The sequence below is a fragment of the Mirounga angustirostris genome, unplaced genomic scaffold (genome assembly GCF_029215605.1).
Source record: "Mirounga angustirostris isolate CCGP_5_RB_7025 unplaced genomic scaffold, mMirAng1.0.hap1 SCAF_8, whole genome shotgun sequence".
NCBI lineage: Eukaryota > Metazoa > Chordata > Mammalia > Carnivora > Phocidae > Mirounga > Mirounga angustirostris.
The window spans coordinates 102,988,544-103,001,972 of NW_026991716.1; the positions used below are offsets into that span (position 1 = coordinate 102,988,544).

The 13,429-nt window shown below is 38.8% G+C and overlaps 1 pseudogene; it reads right to left on the reverse strand.

The window, feature by feature from the left end:
• The window catches only part of LOC123836511 (large ribosomal subunit protein uL6-like), a 32,331-nt pseudogene extending 24,397 nt beyond the window's left edge, over nucleotides 1–7,934 (reverse strand).
• Between the last annotated feature and the right edge of the window lie 5,495 nt (nucleotides 7,935–13,429).

The window sequence follows — 13,429 nt, forward strand, 5'->3', positions numbered from 1 at the left end:
TAATGGTGGCCTCATAAAATGAGTTTGGAAGTTTTCCTTCCATTTCTATTTTTTTGGAACAGTTTCAGAAGAATAGGTATTAATTCTTCTTTAAATGTTTGGTAGAAATTCCCTGGAAAGCCATCTGGCCCTGGACTCTCCTTTTTTGGGAGATTTTTGCTTACTGCTTCAATTTCCTTGCTGGTTATGGGTCTGTTCAGGTTTTCTATTTCTTCCTGGTTCAGTTTTGGTAGTTGATACATCTCTAGGAATGCACCCATTTCTTCCAGATTTTTTGCTGGCATAGATTTGCTCAAAATATGTTCTTATAATTGTTTGTATATCTTTGGTGTTGGTTGTGATCTCTCCTCCTTCATTCATGATTTTATTTGTTTGGGTCCTTTCTCTTTTCTTTTTGATAAGTCTGGCCAGGGGTTTATCAATCTTATTAATTCTTTCAGAGAACCAGCTCCTAGTTTCGTTGATCTGTTCTACTGTTCTTTTGGTTTCTATTTCATTGATTTCTGCTCTGATCTTTTTTTTTTTTTAATTTGTTTGACAGAGAGAAACACAGCAAGAGAAGGAACACAAGCTGGGGGAGTGGGAGAGGGAGAAGCAGGCTTCCCGCTGAGCAGGGAGCCCAATGCGGGGCTTCATCCAGGACCCTGGTTTCATGACCTGAGCTGAAGGCAGACACTTAATGACTGAGCCACCCAGGCACCCCTCTGCTCTGATTATTATTTCTCTTCTCCTGCTGGGTTTAGGGTTATTTGCTATTCTTTCTCCAGCTCTATTAGGTGTAGGGTTAGATGGTATATTTGAGACCTTCCTTGTTTCTTGAGAAAGGCTTGTATTGCTATATACTTTCCTCTTAGGACTGCCTTTGCTGTATCCCAAAATTTTGGACAGTTGTGTTTTCATTTTCATTTGTTTCCATAAATTTTTTTAATTCTTTAATTTCCTGGTTGACCCATTCATTCCTTAGTAGGCTGCTCTTTAGCCTCCATGTATTTGAGTTTTTTCCAACTTTCCTCTTGTGATTGAGTTCTAGTTTCAAAGCATTGTGGTCCGAAAATATGCAGGGAATGATCCCACTCTTTTGGTACCTGTTGAGACCTGATTTGTGACCCAGGATGTGATCTATTCTGGAGAATGTTCCATGTGCACTAGAGAATAATGTGTATTCTGTAGCTTTGGGATGGAATGTTCTGAATATATCTGTGAAGTCCATCTGGTCCAGTGTGTCATTTAAAGCCTTTATTTCCTTGTTGATCTTCTGCTTAGATGATCTGTCCATTTCAGTGTGTGTGTTAAAGTCCCCCACTATTATTGTATTGTTGTCGATGTGTTTCTTTCATTTTGTTATTAATTGGCTTATATAATTGGCTGCTCCCATGTTAGGGGCATAGATATTTACAATTGTTAGATCTTCTTATTGGATAGACCTTTTAAGTATGATATAGTGTCCTTCCTAATTTATTATAGTCTTTGGTTTAAATTCTAATTTGTCTGATATAAGGATTGCCACCCCAGCTTTCTTTTGATGTCTATTAGCATGGTAAATGGTTTTCCACCCTCTCACTTTCAATCTGGAGGTGTCTTTGGGTCTAAAATGAGTCTCTCTCAGACAGCATGTCAATGGGTCTTGTTTTTTTTATCCAATCTGATAGCCTGTGTCTTTTGATTGGTGCATTTAGTCCATTTACATTCAGGGTAACTATTGAAAGATATGAACTATCGAAGTAACCTTGCCTGTAAGGTGACTGTTACTGCATATTGTCTCTATTCCTTTCTGGTCTATGTTACTTTTAGGCTCTCTCTTTGCTTAGAGGACCTCTTTCAATATTTCTTGTAGGGCTGGTTTCAGGTTTAAAATTTCTTTTAGTTTTTGTTTGTCCTGGAAGCTTTTTATCTCTCCTTCTATTTTCAATGACAGCCTTGCTGGATATAGTATTCTTGGCTGCATATTTTTCTCATTTAGTGCTCTGAGTATATCATGTCAGTCCTTTCTGGCCTGTCAGGTCTCTGTGGATAGGTCTGCTGTCAATCTAATGTTTCTACCATTGTAGGTTACAGACCTCTTGTCCCGAGCTGCTTTCAGAATTTTCTCTTTGTCTTTGAGACTTGTAAGTTTTACTATTAGATGTCAGGGTGTTGACCTATTTTTACTGATTTTTGAGGAGGGTTCTCTGTGCCTCCTGGATTTGATGCCTGTTTCATTCCCCAAATTAGGGACGTTCTCTGCTATAATTTGCTCCAATATAGCTTCTGCCCCCCTCTCTCTTTCTTCTTCTTCTGGGATCCCAATTATTCTAATATTGTTTCATATTATGGTATCACTTATCTTTCGAATTCTCCCCTCGTGATCCAGGAGTTGTTTATTTCTCTTTTTCTCAGCTTCTTTATTCTCCATCATTTGGTCTTCTATATCACTAATTCTCTCTTCTGCCTCATTTATCCTAAAGCAGTTAGAGCCTCCATTTTTGATTGCACCTCATTAACAGCCTTTTTGATTTCAACTTGGTTAAATTTTAGTTCTTTTATTTCTCCAGAAAGGGATTCTCTAGTATCTTCTATGCTTTTTTCAAGCCCAGCTAGTATCTTTATAATCGTCATTCTGAACTCTAGTTCTGACATCTTACTAATGTCCATATTGATTAGGTCATGGCAGTCGGTACTGCCTTTTTTTTTTTTTTTTTTGAGGTGAGTTTTTCCATCTTGTCATTTTGTCTTCCAGAAAGTGGCCACTTTTCTGTTCATAGAATTGCTGCTATTTTCTTTGGTCTTCTCTTGGGGTTTCAGGTGTTCTGAATGGTTTGATAACTATCTGGCTGAATTCTTGGGACCAGACAAAATTTAAGTCTCCTACTCCTCCACCATCTTGCTCCTCCACCGCTTTTATCATTTTTAATACAATTTGTGGATCCACTAGGAATTATATTACCTTCAAATACATTCTGAAAGTCACCAACTACTTGGAGGGTTTTAATAAAAGTAATTTGAGACTGAATGGGTTTAAGTCATTCTTCAAATTCTCTTTAATGTAGTTGGTTTGTGAATTTATAATTCTTACTCCATCCCAGATCAGGGAACAGATTTTATTTTATAAACCTCTGCATGTCATAGATCTTGTAGCTCATAGAAGGCTTAAGAAGGTAGCAGAGTGTGTGGAGCAGGTCCCTAGACTAGCACTCAGAAAAACTGGCTTCTGTTGCAGTGGTGTGACTAGGTTTAGTCATTTCACCTTATTTTCTTCCTTTGTATTCAGATATTAATTCTTCTTTAAGTTCTTTCCACTCAAATTGGGGGCAAATAAGGCATTTTGATTCCCAGACACGTCCTCTTTGCCTGCAATGATCTCTTCTGGCTCTAGCTTTTGAGAGGGGCCAAGTTCTGTTTTCTGGATTGAACTGATTTTTAGCTTAGCTCCCAAAGTGAGCCAGGCACTGTCAGATGCTAATCCTATGTGATTGCAACTTTGAGATGCTGGTTGTAACATTAGAAATGCACAGATTTAGGAGGACAGGCACTGATTAATTCTAATTGTTTTATTTATATACATACACAAAAATTCATAAATTATAATCTAGGATTTTTCCAATATTATAATTTTCTTGATTAATATAGATATGAACAGAAGAACTGACACAAGATAATAATAGGATGTCTAAAAATAGAGATGTTTGCACATTTGATTCCTTTGTTTTTTAAATTATTGTGTGCATAGCCTTCAGTTTTAGCCAACCATGAAAAACAAGGTGATAATCTCACCCATCCATTCATAGAGCTGTGACAAATACTTCAGGACAATGCTTACACCCACATTGCATTGTGCTTATGAGTAAAGATGTAGGATGGATATAAAAATTGTATTTTTTTTTAAAAGATAGAAAAATGTCACCTATCAAATTGACTCAAGAGGATATAGAAAACCTGGATACCCATGTCTAGTACAGGGTATAGGCTGGTAGACTATGGTACATGGGCTAAGTCTAGCCTGAGGTCAGTTGTGTACAGTCTGCAAGCTGAGAATTGTTTTTACACTAAAAAAAAAAGGAAAAGAAAAAGAAAAAATAAGAATATGTGACAGGAGAGGACATGTACAAGGATATTCATCACAGCATTGTTCATAGTAGAAGAAAACAGAAGCCCACCTCAATTCCATCAACAGTAGAAAGGTTAATATAGACGGTGGAATACTTGTGTGATAGAATATTGTACAGCAGTGAGAATGAATTAGAGTAACATATACCAACATGGTGAATCTCAGAAAGAAAGGCTGAGGGAAAACAAGCCACAAATGAATACATGAAATATGAGTTCATTAAATAGAGTTCAAAACTGAGGCAAAATTGAGCTGTATTATATTTACTGATACATTACCACATGGCCAAACTATAAAGAATAGTAAGAAATGAGAACCATAGTTGAGAACAGTGGAGGGCTGTAATTGGAGACAATTATCTAGGGAGTTCTTAAAAAACTGGCAAGACTGCAAAGCTGTTTGCGTGGTGTATTGCCACTTCGATTTTAAAAACACACACAGAGGGGCGCCTGGGTGGCTCAGTTGGTTAAGCGACTGCTTTCGGCTCAGGTCATGGTCCTGGAGTCCCGGGATCGAGTCCCGCATCGGGCTCCCTGCTCAGCGGGGAGTCTGCTTCTCCCTCTGACCCTCCCCCCTCTCATGTGCTCTCTCTCATTCTCTCTCTCTCAAATAAATAAATAAAATCTTTAAAAAAAAAAAAAGAAAAAAGAAAAAAAAAAAAAAAAAAAAAAAAAAAAAAAAAAAAATAAAAACACACACAGAGAAGGCTACAAAGAATTATACCAAAATGTTACCAGTTGTATTTGAAGGGTGACTTTCCATCTGATTTCTGTCAATTTGAATGTGAAATGAAGGAAGCAAAAGCAGAATCAGTGACTTTATTTCTTGTTTTAGTCAATTAACCTAATTTTGATCACAAACATTTCCTCAGGCTTTATCATTTTTTGTTAACAATATGGATTTCTCTTCTGCCTTCTTTTTTGGGGGTATATTTTAACTTAAAAAAAAAAACAGAGTATGTTGGGGGCACCTGGGTGGCTCAGTCAGTGAAGCGTCTGCCTTCTGTTCAGGTCACAATCTCTGGGTCCTGGGATCGAGTCCTGCATCAGGCTCCCTGCTCAGCGGGGAGTCTGCTTATTCCTTTCTCTCTCTCTCCCTATGCCTCTCCCCTTGCTCGTGTTCTCTGTCTCTCTCAAATAAATAAATAAAATCTTAAAAAAAAAGTATGTTGTATTTATAATGATAAACTTTAAAAGTAAACTATATTTTTCCCCCCTTTTTAAAGGCAAAACAAGCTATCAAAAAGACTTTCAGGACATCCTGATCTGTTTTTATGGGCTAGAAAAAACCACTTTCTCTGTCACAAGCATGATGGCAACATCATCCTTCAAATCGCACAGCCTAGCAGGGAGATCTGACCTGCTGCGTGCCTGGGTCAGAGGCCAGTGTAGCACGCGGACATGGCGGCCTAGCCCTACGGCAGCTGTAAGCACCTGCATCGGTGGGAAAGTCTTGGCTTTGATGTGCATTTTAATACCTATGTTGCTGGGACTCCCTACCAATCCTGGATTCTGCCAGTGGTGCCTCTGTGATAGGGAACTACAATCTGGGAGTCTGGGAGGCCTAAAAGAACTGCTGTGTCTTCAGTACTTAGAAACAGTACTCAGGACAGGATGAGCATGGAATGGTTCCTGCTGTCCTGTGTTGTGGGAATCTGCAAATCTGGTGAGTTCTGAAAACTAAATATAATATGATGAACTGAAAGAGGAGAGGGCCCTGTGCACATGCCCGTAGTGAGCTTCCTTCTTGTCCTGTCTAAAGAGAAGAATGGATGTGGAAAGTTATGTAGATTTTTCACTACCTTCACAATGTTAATTTTACTCTACATTCTTATTTCCCTTATGACAATGGATTTGTTTTTCATCAGTAGTAAACTTGGTCCACAGGATAGAGGAACAACTTTGGAATTTCCTATTTTATAGGGAAAAAAATGAAGATGATGGGTGGATGAATTTAAGTTTAGTGAATTTAAGTTGAAAGTTTTAGGTATAGATTTAAATTTTCCAATAAAAAATAATATGAAATGCTTTTTATTATCTTTTACGGCATATTTAGTAAACCCGACTATTTGCTTTGCTTTACCTAGTTTGTCTTCCCTGAAAACTGGGTAAAATTTTTAGTTGAGCCAGCTGGTTTTTTGGTAAGCTTGCTAAAGACTCGACTAGCAGTTATATTTTCCTGCCTTATTTGTTCATGTATAAGACACCAAGGAGACAAGGCCTGCTACTTATCCTCTGGAGAGAGGACAAATGCACTAGAAAGAAGACAGTTTCTCAAATAAACTACTTGCACGGTTAAGATTTCTCAAACACATAAACAAAACAGAAAGCCGGAGCCATAATTTTTGTTGGGGTGCATAAATGTGAAGCTGAGATGGAAATAAAACCTCTTGCTTCCCAAACCAGGTTTTGAAGAAGATCTTTCTTTTGAGCTAACTTGCTAGTAGTGACCTTTGTTCCCGAGCCTGTACCACCTAAAAGGATAGGACAAAAGTCTTCTGTGCTCTAAGCCATCTACAGTTGTAAGGTCAGGGACTGGAAATGAAAAATTATGATGACTATGATGGAGACTGTAACCTGTATCGGAATACCCTGTCATTTCTCCCCTTCCTCTCTGCTGTGTGGCCTTGACTGGGTCATCCTGGGGTCTTTGTGCAGAATTGGGACAACAGGTATTTGTCCTTGGTCACAGACAGAAGTGACCTCGATTTGCTTGATTGAAAATGGATAGAGCAGAAAATTTCTTCAGGATAAAAAAAAAAGACTGGATCCGAGAAAGAAAGGAGAAAGAACAAATCAACAAAGGCTAGTTTTGAGGGGAATGATTTTGGGGAATTTGGGAGTAGGGGTGAAGGAAGCGCTCTTCATGCTATGTGAAGCCCTGGGAGAAGGAGGGAGTGAGGGATCATTTGAAGTTTTGCTGGATATTATAAATGTAATGACTCAGACATCTTTGAAAGACTACAGTAAAGGTGTTAATTACTTTTAATATTTTTGGAGGTTGGATAGGTGAATCTTTTGAATGGGATACTGTACAGAAACTATCCTTAAAGGAGGTGGGGGTGAAGATACCCCACCTTTATTGCAGCTGTAATCCCTATGTCTGCCTTGAATGTGTTGGTGTGTCCACCTTCAAGGGAGTTGATAAATGCACCTGTTTGTTCTGCTAATCCCTAAATTTAAGAGAACTGAGGTGGGAGTAGGAGCATAAGAAGAATGGAAAGTAGGAGAGAGAAGTAGCCTTTTGTTTTTGATCTCTTTCTGCACTGTTAGCCATGTCTTCATCATGTCCTTGATTCCTGAGCATAGCAAAGGGCAAGAAGCTATTATGTTTTCCTCTAATTAACACACGACCGACGAGATGTTTCTAATGGCAGAGAAATAGATTCAGCTGAGAAGAGGAACAGTGTAAGTGGCAGGAAGTGACCAGCACCTGGGAGTGAGAAGCCAACACAGACCCTTGCCTTCTGTCTTTACCTCCACTTGACGCCGAGGTTGGTTGGGAAAGATGAAAATGGAGCGATTGTGATGTTGGGATGTTGGAGTCAAGCATTCTTACTTCACGTCCCTTCCCTTAGGACCGTTCTCCTCCTCTCTGCTTTTCCCTGGGTTTATCCCTTCATTTCTTGGCTCACATTTTCTGCCAGTATTTTTATTCTTTGACTTCCTTCCCCTGCACACACATACTTTCTCTTTTCTCCTTCTTCATCACTCTCTTGTTCACATTCTCCTGTCCCTTGAAGCCCACCCGCACCACTGTTTTTTGCCTCCTGATATTCATCAGGGTTGATGTTTATCAAGACCTGGTATGTGCTGTTTGAAAATGGAGACAGTGGAGTGTCTGATTCCATCACTACTCCTTCACTTTATACTTTTGACACAGCTAAAAATCCACACTCGTTGCTCCTTACTGAGCTAAGAGTTTACCCATTCTAAAGGATAGGCCTAGATGCTCTGAGTGCCTGCCTGATGATCGCTCCTTCTGAGGAATTTTATTATTTTTTACTTTTATTTTATTACAGGCAATTTCTCATGATTTGTCCAACAGCTGACTGGACAAAGGACTGATAAAGGCACCATCCTTGGGCAAGTCAGTGACCTTGCGTGAGCCTGGCAAGAGAACTCTGTCCAGCAAGAATGCTCTTTCTGGATGCTGTCTGACTAACCCATGCAGTATCTCTCTCTTGGGAGAGAGTCTGAATGGAGGTTAGCAGGGTAGGTGGAAGTAGTTTAGAATGCATGTGTATCCAGAAAACAGAAAGCAGGAGCCATGAGGCAGTGGAGGCTAATAGGAAAAGAGAGAAAGTCATAGGTCAGAGGGAAAAATGCTGTCGAGACAGAGACAGAGAAGCTGGGAGAAGTTATAACTCCAGGTGCTAGAGGAGGGAGCAGGGGCTCTCACTTTGGAGGGGCTCAGCTGCTTCTCTCTCCAGGAGGCCTAGCACTATAGCTGTTGAGAGCGAAGCAGCCAGAATATGCATCCTTTCCCCCTGCAACTTGAAAGAACTTAATGTGCATATTACTTAATTTAATGTTAACAATTCCAAAAGGTTATTCCCATTTTATTGGTGAGACAAATTCAGAAAAATTACATGGCTTGATTATGATCCTGTGAAAGCCCCCAAATACCTCCTTCTAATGAAATGCTTGCTTCTAATGAAATGCTTCCTTCTACTGAATAGTAGTGGTAAGGTGGAGTTTTTGAAGCCTACGTTCAAGTAGAAAAACATGAGATTTTTTTCTATTGCAATTCTTTTTTTCTGTCCACATTCTAATATAACTCTAATGCTTTATTCTCTTTCTCCCATCTGCCACTCCCTCTCTTTTCGTCTAATTAACTTGTATCACATACAGGCTATTTCAACCATGTACTATTTAATGTCCATATTTAAAAGACTTGCTTTGATAAAACCAACTTGGAATGTTTTATTTTGACACAATTTATAGAACAAAATAATCTGGAATTGTTCAATCAGGACCACACCTGGTTTGAGTTAGTTAACAGTGTAGCAGGGATTATGTATAATTTGTGACCTGGAAAATTTAATTCCCCAATTAGGAACCAAGAGCATGATATATTCTGTGGGGTCCATTTTGGTTTAATATATTCATTTATAATGCTTGAGGTTTTCTTTCTTTTAAATTCAGGACATTAAAAAACAAAAGGAATTATTTGAGAACTCAGTACACTATGTATAACAAAGAAGGTCTTATTTAATTACTATTCCCTCCTCAAGATAAGGCAGATTTTTTCTATCTATGTATTGATCGATCTATCATCTATCTATCTATCCATCTATCTATTTCCCTCCCTCCATTCCCCTCCACCTTCCTCATCCTAGGACTAAAGGCCAGTTCTGAATACTAGACAGGTACTCTTTGTTTCCCTTTGGTTCTCACATGCTTTTCACCACTGACACAGAATTTCAGTTTTCCTATGGGCCCTTTTCCTTCCTGATTGGCTTAGTATGACTGACTTGCTACCATGCCTCAAATAAATTGTCTGCAGTCACTGCTGCTACTTTCTGTTCTGAGCTCTGCGTTGCAAGCCCTGTGTGGGGCTCGGTCTCCCTCATGCTTGTTTTGTGCTGAGCTATGTAACCTAAGTATGAACATTCTCTTCAGCCTCTTGAGCTCAAAAAGCAACTCTGAGGCCTCCTCGATTCGGTTGCCAGCCACTACCATTTTAGCTCAGACTCTTCTGTGGTGTTTTACTCTGACCTGTGTCCAGTGATTCACATGGATTCGCCTCTTACCGTAAAGGGAGGAGCCATTATCCTGTGCCTGGGTTTTGGGTGGGGAGGAAATGCCTCCAGGCAGAATGCCTCTGGACAGACAGTTCTTCAGGAAACACGGGCATCCTGGTCCATAGTAATTTTCTAATTTCTCCCCCTTTCCACATGTGGCTCAGAGGATTTAAACCATGCTGAGGCTCATGGCCAGGGTTGTGTACAGCTGGAGAAGAGCTTCATACAAATCCTCTGTCTCTGTTTATACTGCATAATAATTTCACTGATGAGATAGAATTATAGAAGAGCTATTTATTTTAAAGATTTCACTTAATTATTTATTTGTCAGAGAGAGAGAGAGAGCACAAGCAGGGGGGAGCAGCAGGGAGAGGGAGAGGCAGGCTCCCCACTGAGCAAGTAGCCCAATGCGGGACTCCATCCCAGGACCGTGGGATCATGACCTGAGCCGAAGGCAGACACTTTAACTGACTGAGCCACCCAGGCGTCCCTATAGAAGAGCTATTAAAGAGAATAATGAAAATAAACAGATTTGGTCCCAAACTGGGCTATGACATTTGACTCTTCCTTGAATTTTCCCCAAAATTAGATTTTAAAAGGTATCCTTCCATTCTAGAAGGTCCTAAGTTATATCACTCCTCAAGGATTTCTGAGGAAAAAAAAAGAGCCATTTGGGCTGTTTCTTTTGACTAAGGCCTGGTTTTGGTGCAGTGGGTGTAGTTTCTGTTTCAATTTCTAAGGGCTCTAGAGACATTAGGTCTGGTTTAAACTTCACCTGGGGCAGTGTTTGTAAACTCCCAGCAGAGCCAGCTTCATGGGCATGAAGGCCATGTAGTTACATGGGCCCTTCTGCTCTTGGTTTAACACTCTACTGTTGTCATCTTGAAATTTCCAATTATTTTTTGAAGAAGCAGCTCACATTTTCATTTTGCCCTGGGCTCCACAAATTATGTAGCTGGATCTCCTCCCTAGACCATTTGCCTTAGAATTACCTGGTATATGCATATAAATCAGATTCCTACTGTATGGGGCCCACTAGGGCTAAGACCTCTGAATCAGCATTTTTAAAAACATCCAGTTAATTCTTTCACAAAGTTTGCAAAGCCAGAGGACCACTGGGAGAGAGTCAAGGTATCAGGTTCTTGGGCATTGCTTGTTGTAAGATTTAAAACAGAATTCTTGGCTTTTATTTCAATGGGGGGAAAAAAAAGGAGCATTCATAATTAAAAATGTTTTATGTAAAATATATTAGGCGGTTTTGTCTTATTGCCAAGTTAATTATTTGGAAATATGCCTAAATTGTGGATTTAAGAATTCTCACATTCTTTGTTCATTCTAGCATTATTTATTTATGTTTATTTTTATTCATCTCCCATTAAGTCAGGGCAATGCATCCCCTATTTGTTAACTAATTAGACCCACTTAAAGGGAGTAATATTGCCCTGATAATAGTTTCAAACAATTTCCTCCAATCCCCTCAACACCCTGACAAATCAGAAAAGAGAGTCCTCATCCATGACTGGTAGGTTTTTGAGAAATGCTAGTTGACATTCTCAAACTCATATATAGTTTTTATTCCAAACTAATTTCAAGACAGGAAACAGCTTCAGCATCCCAGACAACTTTACCAACACATGATAACCTGGCTCTGGAAGGTCAGGCCCTGGATTGAGGGTGACAGGACTGTTGTCTTCTTGTGGATCTTTTTGGGACTGCGAACATGCAGATAATCAGTGATTGTTGTGCTAAGATTGTAGCATTAAATATTTAATCTAGACTAACTCACCATAGAGCCATTAGAAAGAAACAGTTTTTCATTACAGTGCCCAGAACACAATTTTAGCCAGCACTTAGTGATGAAAAGTCTACCTGACACCAGAAAGCCCCAGACTCATCTGACTGCAGTGCTGTTTGAGGTCTAGGCTTGAAATTTCACTCTTTCTGGACAAAGCAAGATCAAACTATGACTACGAAGTATTTTGCTAATCCATACTCTTAGACACTTGCTGAGTCAATAGACTTTTCACTGACTCCCTGTGTATTTTAAAAGTAATATTTATTATGCTTTTTCCTTCTTATGAAAATAAGAGAATTTCATGGCAGAAAACTTAGAGGAAATAAAACCTATGAATTTTTGGACAAATTCTTTGATGTCTTTTGAAATTTCATTTTACTGACTGCATTTTACTTAATACTTAGAACTATAGTATATAGCTTTCATCTTTGATTCAGACATATGAATAAGAATTTTTAGAAGTTAATTAACAAGACTATTATTTTAGACATTTTACCATTACTGATGTCCTCTCATTGTATGAGTTTGGACTTAAAATTACAATCTTTTAGGATGGAGTTCATTCTTTTTAAGAATAAATTCTTTTAAACCTGAACTTTTTACTGTCTTTTGATGAGTAAGTTCTTTAAAGAGGAATGAGAAGATAAGTCATAGCCCCATAAATCAGACCCCAAAGACAAACGTTATGAATGACTTTTTGGGAGCCTCACATGTTTCTGTGTTTCCCTCTCGATTCATCTGCCTCCAAGCTCAGGGTGTGGGCAGCCTCTCAGTCCTGCTGCTCATAACCAGCCTCATCCTTAATGCAAGCCTCATTCGAACCTCTCCCAGAATGGCATTCAGACATCTGCTCTGCCAGGACATAGGCCAGAGAAACAAATTGAACTGTACTAATTGTCTTGATTGCTAAAGTGCATCAAACAACTGGACACGAGCCTAAAAGGTACAAACAAATCTTCACAAATATCTGAGATGTACTTTTTGTTTTTGATGTTATTGCCCAGTTAAATAGTGAAAATGGTTTATGTATGTGGTTATTTATAGTTTTGTTTGGGCTCTTTCTCTATAAGAGATCTGTCTGATTATTAAAGAATAAACACAAGGTTCTATTAAACAGATTTTATGCAGGTTATAATTATTTGGTTAAAAAAAGGTAAACACTAGCACGATCTGGGAGAGAGATTTGTGTACTCAGGTACATTGTGGTATTATTTACAATAGCCAAGAGGTGGAAGTAACCCAAATGTCCATCGAGGGATAGAAGATAAAGGAAATGTGATATATGTATTAAATTGAGTATTGTTCAGTCTTAAAAAAGAAGGAAGTCACATCACATGATATAAAATGGGTGAACATTAAGGACATATATGGTAAGTGAAATAAGCCAGTCACAAAAAGAAGATGTTGTATGATTCCTATTTATATGAGGTATCTAGTCAAACTCCTAGAAATAGAGTGGTGGTTGGGAGGGGGTGGTGGGGGGAGAGGGGTGCATGAAAAAGGTGTTCCATGGGTAGAGATTCCCTCTGCAAGAAGAAAAAGCTCTAGAGATCTGTTGCACAACAATGTGATTACACTTAACACTGCTGAACTATACACTTAAAAATGATTAAAACAGTAAATTTTTAATGTTTTTTTACAATTAAATTTTAAAATTTTAAAAGTAAAAACTACATGATGGCTGATTAGCTCAATTATAGCAGCAATAAAGTTTAACCCTGGCCTTAAATAATTTTAATCCAAAACTTAAACAGTAATTGCCTTTCTCTGAGCCAGTTGGCTTTCCCTCCATTGTAGGTCTTGA